Source organism: Mytilus trossulus, chromosome 14, assembly GCF_036588685.1.
Source record: "Mytilus trossulus isolate FHL-02 chromosome 14, PNRI_Mtr1.1.1.hap1, whole genome shotgun sequence".
Taxonomy (NCBI): Eukaryota; Metazoa; Mollusca; class Bivalvia; order Mytilida; family Mytilidae; genus Mytilus; species Mytilus trossulus.
This window is the reverse complement of record NC_086386.1, coordinates 81246129-81263860: the sequence shown is the minus strand read 5'-3', so window position 1 is coordinate 81263860 and position 17732 is coordinate 81246129.

Sequence of the window (17732 nt, the reverse complement as noted above, 5' to 3'; positions counted from 1 at the left end):
ATAAATTCGAGGTTAGCTGTATTTGACCCAAGACTTGAAGTGTCCAGGGCCAATAAAAGTGATCGATAATCTATAACAGGACCAATATAGAAACAAAAAGTACAAAACACTTTTAAATCATTGTAACTAATCTTTTTAATGATAGAACTAACTATGAGGACGATACAAAACATCATATTTGAACTTGTCTTTTCGCATTCCGAATGCATTTTTTGTCAACATTGACAGATGTTATTTCTGATTACTCGTCCAAGTTTTTAACCTTATGCAATTTTAATAAATTCTATATAGCAAATATAACGTAGCTGGAAAGATGAAACCAGACTGCTTAACTATTCTCACGCTTGAATAGTCTGCGTTTTGATGATTGACCAACTATTGACTTTGTAAGTTTATTTAGAGGCCTTTGTAATGAACCATATTTAACTCCTTATTTTAATGATGGACCATCTATTGACTTGTTTATTTATTTAGAGGCCGTATTTTACTCATCACGGTCTTTTGGCTCATATTTGTCAATGCGTTACTTGACCTTGAACTCCACTAATCCTAGTTTTTTCTTTGTATCGCACTCCGTTCTCAAAAATATCATCTGCCAAGTTAACGGGAGCATTTCCCCAAACAAATTTCTGTCTTCAGATAGGAGTCTGAAGTGGTGATCATATTCCTTTGTCATTTAAGTTAAATATTCCTTAGTGTTCCAATTCTTGTTCAATATGTAATCGATTGCAAACTCAGGAGAAAGTGAGTAAACATTATAGGAAATGGTAGAAAAGACGGGAGGTCTTCAATTGGTTTGGTGATCAGCTGTGATGAATGTTTTAATGATTGTTTGTTCTGTAATTCTGTCATGAAGTTTCGTTATTTTTGTGATATTTATTAAACATTGTCATAAAGCGGGAGGCTTGCAATTGGTTTACCATTAAACCTGGTTCAACCCACCAAGTTGTCCAAAAATGCACGTACCTAGTCAGGAATATAGCAGTTGTCATCAACTAGTTTGTAGTTATGTATGTTGACATTTGTTATTTTTGTTCCTTCGCTTTCATCTTATAGTTGGTGTGTTTCCCACGTTTTTGTATTTGTAACCAGGATTTGTTTTTTCTCTCAATCGATTTATGACTTTTGAACACTGGTATACCACTATTGCCTTAAGTTATGTAAATATTAACTATAATGTTTTTTGGTTAAGATTGCCCAAGTTGTTCCACCCTAGAAATTATGTTGAGCTACTTACTTCAAAGCCTACCTTCTCATACAAACCACAACACTAACCACTCATTTCCTGATGTTTTCCCCTTGCACTGTTGAAGACGGATTTTTTCATAAGTTTGAAAAATATTTTACGGACTTGGTGGTACTCTGCTCTGAACCAAGTATTCAGATTAAAATATGATTTTAACTAAGGTTGCAGTTTAAATCAGATGTCTATAGTTATAATTGTCTTGTAAGCTTGAAACCCAGATGCACGTTTTTGTAATCAACATGTTCCTTTGCCTATAAATTTACAAAGGTAATACATTTCCACATTCAGATAGACTGTTCACGTCATAAATTCAAATTCAAATATATTTTATTGCTAATCAAAGCGCCCACAAGGAGCAGAACAATCAATAGTAATTTCATACAAATGATTACAAGTGATTCAATATGATTAAGACACAATGTTATAAAAAAAAGAGGGGTCACTGGTCATTACTATATCTTTATATTATTTAAGGAAACTTTCCTATATGAGGATAAATTTTCCAATAATTCTCCGAGTTTCTGGACTATGAAAATATCTTCAGAGACATCAGTCAAATAAATTGTGATTTAATATCTAAACCACTGAAATTTGTAAACCGTTGTTTTATTTCATTTAAAAAGTTGAAACGAATATTTGAAAGTTTGTGGTACTGAAGAAGTAAAGGAATTTCATCTTCAACCACACAATTTACAGATACGTTCTGACATTGTCAGATTTTTGTACCTTTCCCTCTCAATTTTTAAATCGTGAGCACTGATATGGAATTTCGTTTAGTAATATCTATATTTAAAAATTTCCCGCAAAAGTTAATTTTCTAAGCGAAATCTGCTTTTAAAAAGTCTATAAGTTCTAAGTTTGTTTCCATATAGTTTATTGCCTCTGAAATCAGTATTCAGCTCAGTTTGATAATATGTTGATTGCATCTGTTTGCATAAATAGTTTTTTAACTTCGTCTTTAACTTAAGTGCATAATTTTCATTGATGCTGAAGTATTTAAATGAAGTTTGAATACTGGTATTCCAGCGCTTTTTCTACTCATCATTTATAGATGTTGAGAGGTTGTACTTGGTCAGTTAAGAGTTGTAATATCCTTTGACGTAGGGGTTAATTCCTCCTGTAAGATTATTTGATAAGAATAACAAGTTAACACATAAACTGCTGATGATAAACATAAGTGATCACAACGCACTTATACGTAAGTTCGTGCTGACCCTGCCATGACCAATAAGAAGTATGTAACCCAATCATGCTCTGGTCATAAGTGAAATTTCTCTACACGTGACACATGTCAACTAATTTTAACAATTTATCGTTCAAAGTAGGACAACTCTGATCCGTTGGCCAGACTAGAGACATCATGAATTTACAGTATAAACAGCGAAAATCTAAAACTGCATGTCATATTCGGTGAATGCATTATGGACTTTTGAGTTCTTTTGAAGCCTATCTACAACTGTTCTATCTGCAGTCTGTTTAAACAAGAAACAGACAATACAACATCTGTTTCAAGTGTACTGATCAATATTCTGTTGTGAATTTTTGTGTGGCGTATCTTAGAGAAACACAACACTCTGGTATCTGTCTTCTCATTGAAACATGAGCTCAATAATGCATAGCTATGATCTGAAATATTTTCAATGGGGTTATCCTTGTTATTTACAATACCAGGATTATAATTTAGTACGCCAGACGCGCGTTTCGTTTACATAAGACTCATCAGTGACGCTCATATCAAAATATTTATAAAGCCAAACAAGTACAAAAATGAAGAGTTAAAATTTAAGAGTTAAAATTGACCATTAGAGGAATAACTCCTGAAGGGGTCGACTAACCATTTTGGGCATTTGACTTATTTGTAGATCTTACTTTGCTGAACATTATTGCTGTTTACAGTTTATCTCTATCTAAAATAATATTCAAGATAATAACCAAAAACGGTAAAATTTCCTTAACATTTGAATTATAATCCAAAATCTATATTTTACCCCTATGTTTTTTTAGCCAAGGCGGCCATCTTGGTTGGCTGTCCGGGTCAATGGACACATTTTTTAAACGTCATACCCTAATGATGATTATGGACAAATTTGGTTAAATTCGACCTAGCAATTTCAGAGGAGAAGATTTTTGTAAAAGTTAACGACGACGGACGACGACGGACGCAAAGTGGTGAGAAAAGATCACTTGGCCTACAGACATATTTAAACTTACTTCCGGGATGTTTTTATTCAACTTTCTAGTGAATAACACCAATAAAAAATTCCATTTTTGAGTGCTGGCGTTGTTTAAATTTCAGCTGTAACGTCAGTCAAGTGTACAATGTAATCCATGTTTTAATTGGAATTGGAACATTGCTTTGTATCAAAACCTGATTTTATAATTTGAATTTTACTATTTAGTCTACCCTATTCAATCAAATGGTCGTTTAAAAAAATGCAAAAATGCTGTAACTGATATAAAGCCCTGTTCTGACATGATACATGTAGAAATGTCAGATATATTTACTGTAGGTGTGATAAAAAGTTTAAACATGTACATTTTCTACTAGACAACATTAATGGTTCGCTACCGACCCCCTACGGATCCATAGAGGGTTAGTAAAATCTATAGGGGGTGATGCTAGAGGGCAATAAATACTGAAGGGGCGACTGACCATTTTGGACATTTGACTTATTTGTAGATCTTACTTTGCTGAACATTATTGCTGTTTACAGTTTATCTCTATCTAAAATAATATTCAAGATAATAACCAAAAACGGTAAAATTTCCATAAAATTACCAATAAAAGGGTAGCAACCCAACAACGGATTCTCCGATTAAACAGAAAATTAAAGGCAGATATATCTTGACTTGATGAACAATTTTAACACTTTTAAATATGTTCTTAATGCTTTGGTTTTAGAGTTATAAGCCAAAATCTATATTTTACCCCTATGATCTTTTTTAGCCATGGCGGCCATCTTGGTTGGCTGGCCGGGTCAACGGACACATTTTTTAAACTTCATACCCTAATGATGATTATGGACAAATTTGGTTAAATTCAACCTAGCAGTTTAGAGGAGAAGATTTTTATAAAAGATAATGACGACGGACGACGACGGACGAAAAGTGGTGAGAAAAGCTCACTTGGCCTACAGACATATTTAAACTTACTTCCGAGATGTTTATATTTTACTTTTTTGTGAGTTTCACCAACAAAAAATTCCATTTTTTGAGTGGCGGCGTTGTTTAAAATTTATCTGACGTTTTAATTTCAGCTGTGACGTCAATAACATGTACAATGTAATCCATGTTTTACGGGAATTGGAACATTGCTTTGTATCAAAACCTCATTTTATAATTTGAATTTTACTCTGAAGTCTACCCTATCCAATTAAATGGTCGTTTAAAAAAATGCTGTAACTGATATAAAGCCCTGTTCTGTCATGATAAATATAGAAATGCCAGATATATTTACTGTAGGTGTGAAAAAAAGTTTAAACATGTACATTTTCTACTAGACACAATTGATGTACATTGTAGCCATTAAGATTATCGGCAGGTTATATTATAAGTTATATGGTTCGCTATTGACCCCCTACAGATCCATAGAGGGTTAATTAAATCCATAGGTGGTGAGGCAGGAGGCCGAATCCTTTATGAATTTTATTCACCCTCTATGGATCCGTAGTTAATCGTATAACAAATTTATCTGATGCTGGACTTTTTCTGCGGCGTTTTGTTGAAAAATAAACAATGAGAACACAACAAGATTAATAGATGACGTCGATATTAACGCGTCATGAACCCTATATGAAACTTACTTACCCCATACGGTTTCATAGGGGGTCACCACGTGACGGCGATTAACCAACCACAACATGATAATTCATCTGTGGTCCGATAAGTATTCTTAATCGCACCGATAGCATACCTTTAACAGCGAGCTATTACACCTGTTTTGAGCCGACCACAAATAAAGCTGATATTTAAAGACACTAAACAATAACTGTTATTGTCTTTATCCTGCCATTATTTCTATATATTATTTGGGTTTGAAAGACACAAAAGCACATGTTTTGCATTTATTTTCGAGTTGAAATCCCTTGAGGCCCGTGTAGTAATACGATACAGTTATCACACATTCAGCTGAAAACTGGTTCACAAAAAAAAGAATCTCGAATGGTCAACAATAATACATACCTCAAGGTGAATACTCATCTGTTTAACCATAACAACTAATTTCAACAGTAAAAACAAATAACAAAACCAATTTGAAACAGAAGTGTACGAGTTGTCATACGCTTTAGACTCGACATTAACTAAACATGCATGCTGAAATTGACATGGTTGTTTTTGTTACACAATCATACACATTCAAGTTTTGAAATCGAGAGTTGTCATCGTAGAAAAGACTGCTGTTCATTTGTGTATGTTATAAACAAAAAATTGGTGTGATTCGTATTGCTCTAAAGAAATGTTTTAAAACAAACAGAACGTATAAAAGAAATCGGTAGGGAAAATATATTTATTCTACTTAGCTTCCTCCAGGCATACTAGGACGATGCTCCGAGCATTGTAGAGAACCTAATATCGTTAATACACAATTACACTCCCATTAATGTCAATCAAATAGAAGAGTTTATAGTTAAGAGCTTGTATGAGCTTTTTGTGAGCCTTTTGTACGCCTGTAATAAAAGAGTTTTAATATGTTGCCCTAGAAAATTAATTAAATGACACACAAATAGATACATTAACACTTGAGGTTAAACAGTTCAGGGACATTTCATCAACATGAGATCGAAAAGCTCTTATATAACTAAAACATATTTATATAAAGCCGATAAAAATAACACAACAGTGGTTTTAAAAAAAATCGATTACATCAAAACAGTAACAAGTCACCTTTACAAATATATTACATGAACATAAATATTAACGTTGATGTCAAATCTATAAAAGATATTGTTGAAAACTATATAGGAAAAAAGAAACTGTCCTATTGTCCACGATATTTCGTTTGCATTGGTTGGACATATTTGATCCACACCCACCGACGAGTCCACGGTAGAGTGTGGTATACTGCTGTCCACGGGTGATCGGGTTGGCGAATGTCAACCCACAACTGGTAAATACTATCGAGATACAATAAGGTAACAAAAGATATTCTTTATGAAATTGGATCGTTCCAGGTATCTTAGTTAATTGTTTAATGAGACAAATGTTTAACATATAGCAGATAGCTACGTCAGCAAAGTCATGAGATGTATCACATAGTTCGGTATGGCTTAATGTCATTGCAAACATGATGTCATACGAATTTCCCGAAATCAAAGTTGACCAAATACTCTGATGCTGAAATTTGGAAACTCTGTCTTTATAATGAAGTTATGAAATAGGTTCTTTTGTTGTTGTTGATATATTGCATTATTTGCACACTGATGGATATAAACAAGTAAGCATGGTGGCTCATTTCTTAGTTACTTTATGTCAACTGTTAATTCGACTGTAAATTGGAGCAAGGGAAAATGAAACATGAATTAAAAACTGCATAAACATTATAGGTTCTTTTTTCACTCCAGAGACTATTTAATAGAAAACTAACACAAACCATAGTCTTACGTGAATTTGTTAAGTTGAAACATAGAATTGTTCTTATATGGGGTAAGCTAGAAAATGGCTTAAAAAAATGAAAGATGGTTTTGACTTCCGATGAATGACACAGTAGCAGTAAATCATATATAAAAGTATCGTTAATCTTGTAGTGGCATGTGCAATCGTACAATTACAAGATTTATCAACGATACGGGCTTGATTGTTTGCATATGAATATGGTTTTATAGACACATTTCACACATTTGTCTATTCTGAATTAAATTTTAGTGATGTATAATTTTTTAAGCCATTGGCCCATATGGTCGTAAAGTGCTTTTCAATTAAGGAACTTAAAAAAAAATTAAAAAGAAAATTAAATTGAAGGAATTAAACTTAAAACAAGGCCTAGATTTTAGATTTTTCTGTGTCTTGAATAACGTCAGAACGTTAATTCAGTGATCGATATTCACACATGTAGGTACATTTTGTGCTAAGACTCTTTCTGCTCCACATGTAGTTCTTCTTGCCCCGAGACATGTTGATAACCTCACAATATCCAATTGGTTCTTTGTTGATTTCCCACCTGAAATATTCCATTGTAGATCCATCGTTGTAAGTCCATTTTCCTTGAACCAGTTTACCTTGTATACATATTCCATTATTGTACACTTTTCCAATGTCACCTGAAACAAATGTAAGTCTGTAATAATTAAAACTAAAGAAAAGAAATCCTTAAGAAATGATTGTATAATCCATGCAGGACTCAAAAAGTAAAATCACAAAAATACTGAACTTGGAGGCAATTCAATTCGGAAAGTCCATAATCACATGGCAAAATCAAATAACAAAACACATCAAAAACGAATGGACAAGAACTGTCATATTCCTCACTTGGTACAGGCATTTTTAAATGTAGAAAATGCTGGATTTAATCTGGTTTGATAGCGCTAACCCTCTCACTTTGATGACAGTCTCATCAAATTCCGTTATATTTACAACTTAATTTAGTTGATGGGATGTAAAATAACTATTCCAAAATGTCATAAGCGCGGAAGCACTTATGTTATATAGGCCGCGCTCCGGTCTTTGTTGAGTTGGAGGAGAAAATTAAAGTATACAAATTGCCGCTGTGGAGTCGACCTTTCACACAGTTGCAACAACAAATACCTCAAACCATAGCTCTATACCCTTTCGTTATTGGTTCATTGTTACTTTCAATTTATGAACGATAACACTCGCTGAAATTTGTTCTCTGGAGTATAAATAATCAAAAGAGTTAATAAGTTGTACCAATTTCGAAAAAGAAATAGTTTTGAATGATATTAGTAGAAAGCATTTGATGCCGCTGACTTTTGACAGAGTGACTTCAGTTAACATCTTTTTCGTGCATGGGTGTATAATTCCAACAAGTATTGCTTAAGATCTCTGATAAACACCATTGCATAACCTTTTTGCAAAGTTAAAGTTCTTTCATAGCCACTGTTACCGTGACCTTTGAACCAATGATTCTAAAATCAGTGGATTCGAGATAATAGTCTTATAATAACTTCATCTTGTAAATTTTATCAGGCAAAAGTATCTCAATGAGGATTGTTTGTACTATGACAATCATAAAGACATAGGAACATCTGTGAACACTTAAATCAATTTGATTGGTTTTATTTTTTGTGCTTTAACACAGCTTTTAAGCACCGTTTTTGTCTATATTGTGGTGGCCAGGTTATATATTACCTTTTTTCATGTAGTTAAAAAAATATTTAGTAATAAGAGATTGATTGCGAATGATTGAAACTGAATCATTTAGGTCATTTTATGATTTGTTGGTATAAAGAAATAAGTGTTCTTTTCTGTTTCCATGAATATCAGAAGAAACAGCCATCTTATTGCATCAAAGTCAAGAAACAATTATGATTAAATTCTTATATAAATTTACTTATATACTTTTATGTTATGGTAAACCCTTGGCTTTCAAATATTCGACTAATAAAATTGAGAAAGGAAATGGGGAATGTGTCAAAGCGACAACAACCCGACCATAGAGCAGACAACAGCCGAAGGCCACCAATGGGTCTTCAATGTGGCGAGAAACTCCCGCACCTGTAGGCGTCCTTCATATGGCCCCTTATATGTACGATCATTCCTGATGAAGGAACATTCAGAATTGCACGTTGCACGCATTGAAAGAAATAACGTTTATATTATTTTAGTGCATTTTCAATTTCATTTACTTTATTACCTGTAACAAGCTTGATATATTCTTGTCTTTCATCGGAATCGATACGCATCAGCTCACCTACTGGACATACGGAACCTTCATCGACTTTGGATGCTAGAGTTGCCGGTTCCAATTTATAACACAAGTCAAGTTCTCTGTAGTAATAGAAGTTGACCAAACAGCGACCTAAACCTGACATAATGTTAAATAATGCAATAACAGTAATTATATTTATCATGGAACAAAATACTGAGGGTTAAAATAGTTCTGTAGTTTAAAAAAAGGTTTATTAATTAACAAGATTAGGGGAATAGGTGAGATGTTCATCGCCGAAAGAGACTTAAAACAATAAATATACTCTGCAAGTGTAAATTGTCTAAGGTCAGAACAATTTAAAAATGATTGACCGATATTAAAATGATTTTTTTTTTAAAACGGGTTCTTTATTTAAAAACGATGAAACTGTATCATACATAGTGACTTCAAAACAAATTTTATCCTGACTGCTAACGTTGGAAGAGATAAACGTGCGTGCCGCTAATCAATCAAGGAGACTCGAGTTACAAAGATATTTGAAGTTGGTTATGAACTGCAGAAAATTGTTATAATCTATCAAATGAAATAACTATCAGGTGGAACGCCACCTGAGACAATTTGGACTTTAAAATCCTTGATAATTTCAAGATATTTTACAATCATTCTATATATTCAAAAATATAGGTGAAAAAGTGCAAAAGAATATTCAAACTGATAAGTAGAAAATTAACTGACGAACCATTGCAAAACCAAAAAAATAAAACTGACAAATCACATAGTTTTAAATGTTTGACACAATACATGTATTTTATATAGACTTACGTTCTTGTGAAAGGTAAACTTTCCACCCTTTCTCTGATAAGGACATCACAGAGAAGGTGAAGGGATCTGAGTGTAAAATACACACTCTCGTCAGGTTGTTGTAAAAGAATGATAAACAACGTGTATCTGATACACATTTTAGACTGCATTCCACAAATCTAACATGGTAGACTCCAATTGCGTTCTTTACTTCGTACTTGTTGTCATAGTCAGGTTGATGATGTGCTGAGATCAATCTGGTTTCACCTTTTACAACAATGAACATCGTGTTCATAAATAGCAAAATGATACATATACGCATTTTTTCCAGTATACAAATCATTTCAATATGGTTGTTTGCTATAATCTGGGCTTTAAATAGTATGTTGTAACTATGCGCTTACGTTATACGATGCGTATTAAGTGATGATTGGTCTGTTTTAACTTGCAAATATAAGAAGTTATTATTTGGAAGAAAAATTGAATATAATACGAAGAGATCGATGTTTTGACTCAACTTAATGACTGGTAATTTATTTAATACAGACAGTAGATATAGGAAGATGTGGTGTGAGTGCCAATGAGACAACTCTCCATCCAAATAACAATTTAAAAAGTAAACCATTATAGGTTAAAGTACGGCCTTCAACACGGAGCCTTGTCTCACACCGAACAACAAGCTATAAAGGGCCCCAAAATTACTAGTGTAAAACAATTCAAACGGGAAAACCAACGGTCTAATCTATATAAACAAAACGAGAAACGAGAAACACGTATATATTACATAAACAAACGACAACTACTGTACATCAGATTCCTGACTTAGGACAGGTGCAAACATTTGCAGCGGGATTAAACGTGTTTATGGATCCAAACCTTCTCCCTTTTTCTGAAACAATAGCATACCATCACAACATAGAAAAACATACGATAAAATATCAATTGGCAGACTTAACTCAATCAAAAAACGTATGATTACACAATGAACGAATAAATTTGATCTGCGATATCTGAATACAAATGCACAGTTAATTAATTATTAGAGACAAACATTCATGACCAAAAAGCTAACAAACAAATTCAAACACAGGAGATCACTGAGAAATATTTAACCAATCAATGTTCACTTTAGAAAAAACCCGGTTTTTTATAATCTTGAAGTTTATACAAATGTTGTAAGAATAAGTGAAAAATTGAAGATATTACAAATAATCAAAGCTGGTGTACAGACAAGATCCATATAAATAAAAAAATAACAAAAAAGCATTATAAACAGTATCAACAGGTCGAATTAACAAGAAAATACGATTTGAGAGTACTCGCAGTTACTGACAGCTAGTTAAAAGCCAAAACCAATTAATAGTAAAAAATCATGCATCAGAGACTAAAATCGACTAAAACACATCACAGGGATTTAGTATTTTAACGTCATTAATAGTCAAAGAAGACATGACTTGTGCAATGTCAAAAATAAATGTATCGACAGGTAGTAGTATAGTGAAGAGCGACTTCTTTAGAAATAAAAGTTAACGTGTCTGTGTCTCTATACATCTCGCCTCAAAAGATAATGAAATTTAGTTATGTTTTAATTTGCTAATGACAAAATCAATATTAGTGCCAATGTGAACTATATTCAGAGATCTAATTACAATATTGGTACGATAACCCTTACTTATAAGTTTGTTTAAAGGTTCGACGAGTTTACAAGGATCACATAGTAATTTCCTCGCTTTAAGTACAATATTACCATAAAATTTAGGATGTGAAATACCATTTTTAATAAGCTTTCTACAGGTATAGCCAAATTTACTAATCAAATCTTTGTATCTATGAAAGAATTTAGTAAAAGTTTTAAGTAATTTATGGTATCGAAATCCCTGACACAACAATTTACCAGTGATGCATTGATTTCGTTCGTTAAAATCTATGACATCAGAACAAACACGGACAAACCGAACGAGTTGCGATATATAAACACCGTATGATGGAGCCAAAGGCACATCGCCGTCTAAAAAAGGAAAATTAACAATAGGAAATGAAAAATCGTCTCTTTTGTCGTAAATTTTAGTGTGAAGTTTCCCGTTTGAAATTGAAATGTCTAAATCTAGAAAAGGACAACTGCTGCTGTTTATGTTAAATTTAGTTAAAGTAAGTTCGTTTGGGTAAATTTCTGAAGTATATTTAGAGAACTCTGGATTATTCAACGAAAAAATATCATCTAGATAACGGTAGGTATTTTTGAATGTATCAACCAAATGTAACAATGATGGGTCTTTACTGAGTTTGGTCATAAACTGAGATTCATAGCAATATAGAAATAAATCTGCTATTAAAGGGGCACAGTGGGTGCCCATAGGAATACCTACTACCTGACGATACACTCTATCCCCGAAACGTACATAAATGTTATCAAGCAGAAAGTTTAAAGCTTCAATCATATCCTCACATTTCCAGTAAGTGTATCTAGCATACTTTCCTTTTTCGTTACAGAAAAAGGCCTTAAACGAGTTACAGCAAATAAAATTACAATGATATTTTTCGAAAGACCAAAACGAGGTTATAAGAAATTGTGACTACACTTGCAAGCCCGACCTACCCGTAAGTCGTCATTTGAGATCACCTGGACACACACAAGCTGATCTCAAAAACCTTACCATCACGATCATAGACCACAACGAGGGTTGGTCGAAGGTCGACAGAGTCGCTCGGGAAAGATTTTGGATAAGAAAGTTACGGACAGTCTCCCCAGAGGGCATAAATGAAAAAACATAGAACGAGTCCCTCTATTTCCTGTGATCACCTGTTTCAAACAACGCCGGATTTAATACTGGCTTTACTGTTCGAAATTATTTTTAAAATAACAGTTTAAATTACAGGTTTTCATTGATTCGGGATGATGTAAGTTGCCACGTTCAATTATTTTACCTCATTATACAAAACTTATTTTTTCAATCATTATTAGACTGCTATTCGTTTGGGAGGCTTAAATATGTAGTTTTTGTTGTAATTGCCCTACCGTTGTCTAATTTATACCATCCTGGATCGGTTAGAACATTTTTTATTTTTTTGTTTGAGGACTGCCCTCAATGCAGTTATAACATTTCAACTGTCACAACCTTTGGAAATCTAAAGTTGTGCCATTTCACATCGTAAATACCTATTTTTATTTTTGGCATATTTCTGTAGTCTTTGCGGTGTGTTTGGAAATTTTAAAATTGTTCCAGCGTTCGCTTAAATTGTATAAATCAAGATTTTGAAAGAGTCTCAATTTGAATTGACATGATTCATTTATCATCGTGCAATTACCGAAGAAGGATATCTGTTATCCGAAATATCTATTTTTTGTATATTTTATAGTTATTTAATGGTGATGTTGTACCCTTTTTGACTTTTTATAAAATTGCGGTTTTTATCCAACGCAATCATAGGTTTGAACGTAGTTTTCAATTTAGACTCGTTTGTTGGGTTGATGTTTAGACGAGTTCTATATATATATATATATATATAGAACTCGTCTAAACATCAACCCAACAATGTTAGATCTGTAAATTTGCTTTCGCAAATTTTTGGTTCTTCCCTCGCCGGGATTCGAACCCATGCTACTGTGATATCGTGACACCAAATCGCCTGCACTGCAGCCGTCCCGCTAGACCACACGACCACCTGGGCTCTCTAAAAAAGAGCTTTCGCTGGCCATGTGTTACCTTTCCACCTCAGTTTTAATCTAGCGGCGTACTACAGTACATGATATATAAGGCATGAAGATATATATATATATATAAAATCAAGTTTAAAGGAGGGGCGAAAGAGACCAAAGGTCTGTCATGCTAAAAGTTTTACATAAGTATGTTATCTTATATATCTCTCTGTTATCTTATCTGATTATCTATCTGTTCTCTCTCTGTGTTATCTTATATATATCTCTGTTATCTTATCTGATTATCTATCTGTTCTCTCTCTCTGTTATCTTATCTGATTATCTCTCTCTGTTATCTTATCTGATTATCTATTTGTTATCTTATCTGATTATCTATCTGTTCTCTCTCTCTGTTATCTTATCTGATTATCTCTCTGTTATCTTATCTGATTATCTATCTGTTATCTTATCTGATTATCTATCTGTTCTCTCTCTCTGTTATCTTTTCTGGTTATCTCTCTGTTATCTTATCTGATTATCTCTCTGTTATCTTATCTGATTATCTATCTGTTATCTTATCTGATTATATATCTGTTCTCTCTCTGTGTTATCTGATCTGATTATCTATCTGTTATCTCTCTCTGTTATCTGATCTGATTATCTATCTGTTCTCTCTCTCTGTTATCTTATATATATATATCTGTTATCTTATCTGATTATCTATCTGTTATCTTATCTGATTATCTATCTGTTATCTTATCTGATTATCTATCTGTTATCTCTCTCTGTTATCTGATCTGATTATCTATCTGTTCTCTCTCTCTGTTATCTTATATATATATATCTGTTATCTTATCTGATTATCTATCTGTTATCTTATCTGATTATCTCTCTCTGTTATCTTATCTGATTATCTATTTGTTATCTTATCTGATTATCTATCTGTTATCTTATCTGATTATCTATCTGTTCTCTCTCTCTGTTATCTTTTCTGGTTATCTCTCTGTTATCTTATCTGATTATCTCTCTGTTATCTTATCTGATTATCTATCTGTTATCTTATCTGATTATATATCTGTTCTCTCTCTGTGTTATCTTATCTGATTATCTATCTGTTATCTCTCTCTGTTATCTGATCTGATTATCTATCTGTTCTCTCTCTCTGTTAACTTATATATATATATCTGTTATCTTATCTGATTATCTATCTGTTATCTTATCTGATTATCTATCTGTTCTCTCTCTCTGTTATCTTATATATATCTCTGTTATCTTATCTGATTATCTATCTGTTCTCTCTTTCTGTTATCTTATCTTTTTCTCGGTTATCCTATCTGATTATCTCTCTCTTCGCGGCCGGACGATGAAAAATATATGCAAGTTTTTTCTTGCTTTTTAACGGTAAAGGAAATCAAGTAAAAGTATATTTACCAAAAAAAGGGACATATATATAAAAATATAAGCTACAGAATGGGAAACATCATCATAACCGCTATTAGAGCGAGACAATACCGTAGAGCAATTAAAGGATTGTACGGAGCAACTAAAGGCTCGAAATGGAGTTTCATTGAATTAACCAAGGATATTGTTCGAAAAGAAATTTCTGAACTGCTTCAAAGCGATACTGGAAATTCGTTCCCTCTATTTCAAAAAGTTATTATACAATATTTAGAATCTTTTTTATGGAACGAGGCCCTTCTAAGATCCAAGATGCATGCCCTTTATTGTATAATGCCATGAAAGGTGCCATGACAGCAAAACAATGTGAAAATAGTTTGGTTAAAGGTAAACACGTCAATTTGAAACCGAAGGTAGGCGCTGTAGCTGCTCTAATCTTGCATTCAAAAGCTCCACGTAAAGCAAGTCTTTTGCCAACATTGTTCTCGATCCAATGTTGAAGAGGTGGTTTGAAACGTGTATTGATTAAACAACTAGCCAACACTAGCATCTGCAAAGGTTACGATACAACTCTTGTAGCAGTAGATAACATATATTCAGATTTTTATTCAGCTGCACTTGTTTGCAAAGAGAAAATTGAGGGACAGGAAGCAGCTAATCCGGATTTAAGAATTGCTATTGCTGCTACAATGCAAAACATTGAAGATGAGAATGTTGAACCTTCGTCAAGTACCGAAAATACCCAAAATGACAATCTCGGTGACAATCTCGATGACACAATACCATATGAACTTTATTAATCTGATTTAGATGATGGTGGTGATCACGAAATTTTAGAAGAAAGTTCGGATGACTTAAATGTTGTTTATTCAGATGGAAGACCTGATCTTATCTGATGAAAATATTGCAGAAATTGAGAGCGAACTTGAAAGCAAACTTGGGGAAGTAGAGCATGAAATAGCACATCCTGAATTTACAATGTGTTGGGATAATTTAGGATAAAAGGTGACTACAAGAAATCCATCTGAGGATAAGAAGAACATGTACCTCAATATGGCGCTTGGTACATAGGAATAAACAGAGTTCAGACAACGCATCTTGAAGTTAATTGTGAATTAAAGAGGCCGTAAATTTATCTCCTGGTGTTTTTGTTCCAAACGCTAAAGACACTAAAAGTCTGGAAAAATAGAATGAAAGTCATCGTATCCAGAATGGTCAAAAGACATTTGCGCTGGTTCAATAGACATCTAGGTGACTGCACAACTCCGCATATTCTACATGAGTACTCTAAAGAATCTTCAGAAAGAAGTATATTGATAAACCTTGGGGTTTTCGATGTAGACCCATCATCCACACAAGGGGCAATCACCATTTTCGAAAAGTTACAGCGATATATTCAATCTGTACGAGAAAAGCCATATACTTCTATGGTTTTCGGTGATGGTTTAAACTGCAAAAGAGGAAATGATGCTCCCGTGCCCGGTGTAACGGTCTGAACCCATGGGAGCGTTTGGAAGGTTGTTCAAGAATTCCACAGGGAAATGCTGCTGCTGAAATGCTGCTGCTGCAGGATTACTATGACGAATTCTTCAAAGGGTCAAGCGCGGCAGATAGAGGCACCCTTAGTCATCTAATAAATATTTTGAATTTCAGGCAAGTAAAATCCGATACTATTAAGTATATCTGACAACTTCAATCAGGCATGGAAATAAATGTGCCTTACCACGGAGGGTTACATTTGTCTTCTTGCAATGAATTGATTAGACATGAAAAGCGCTAATGACAGACCCAACTCTGCACCAGAACAGATTGAAAATTCTTCAAATGATGACAGAGCCCAGTATCTTCATTCAGTTTCAATAGCAACCGTGAAAGAATTATGGTATCACTTGTACTTGAAATATAGGTACTACAATTTGTTTGGTTACTACCGTTACATTTTCATAATTTTGAAAGTTTTTCTATTTCAAATCTATTAAAATTATGATTTTCAAACATGGAATATTGTAGTAAATCTGTACCAAAATATTGAGCACAAATCAAGTACTGTAAAAGAAAAGTACAATAATTAAAATAATCTAAAGAAATAGTACTAAATATTAAAAGTAGATTTCCATATTTTTTTATTGCTTTGCTCGCCGATTGACATCAGAGGACACAGAATTTCGGAAAAAACTTTCAAAATCTATTTTGAGAAACAATACTACAAAATGTTTTTTACTATACGGTGAATGAAGATTGCTTCGCTCGCCGAATAAAATCAGAAGACGGAGAATTTCGGAAAAACTTTCAAAAACTATTTTGAGAAAGAATACAAAATGTTTTTGCTATACGGTGAATGATGATTGCTTCACTCGCCGAATGAAATCTGAGGACGTAAAATTTCAAAAAAAATTAACTTTCCCAAACTATATTTTGAGAAACAGTACATAATGTTTTTACTATACGGTGATTGACGATTGCTTCGCTCGCCGAATGACATTACCAGTGAGACAATTATCGAAAGTTCAAGCTAAACGAATGAGAAACAATGTATAGCTTCTATAAAGATAAAATGAGACGTGTTTTGAACTTTGCAGAAATGCCCGTATATAACAGATTTTATATCTTATATTTCTTAACCATTCAAGAAACTGACAAATGCAAATATTAGTTGAAATAACTGAGGTTTTATTAAATTAATAATTATATAGACGTAAGAAAAAATAATTGTTCTCTTATTTTCAACGTTTCCCTTAATGAAGGTTCTGGAACATCATTGGAGGGGAAAAGGGGGGGTTAGTGGATAGTGTGTTTCTTGAAAAAAAGAGAAAATGTCGGAGTTT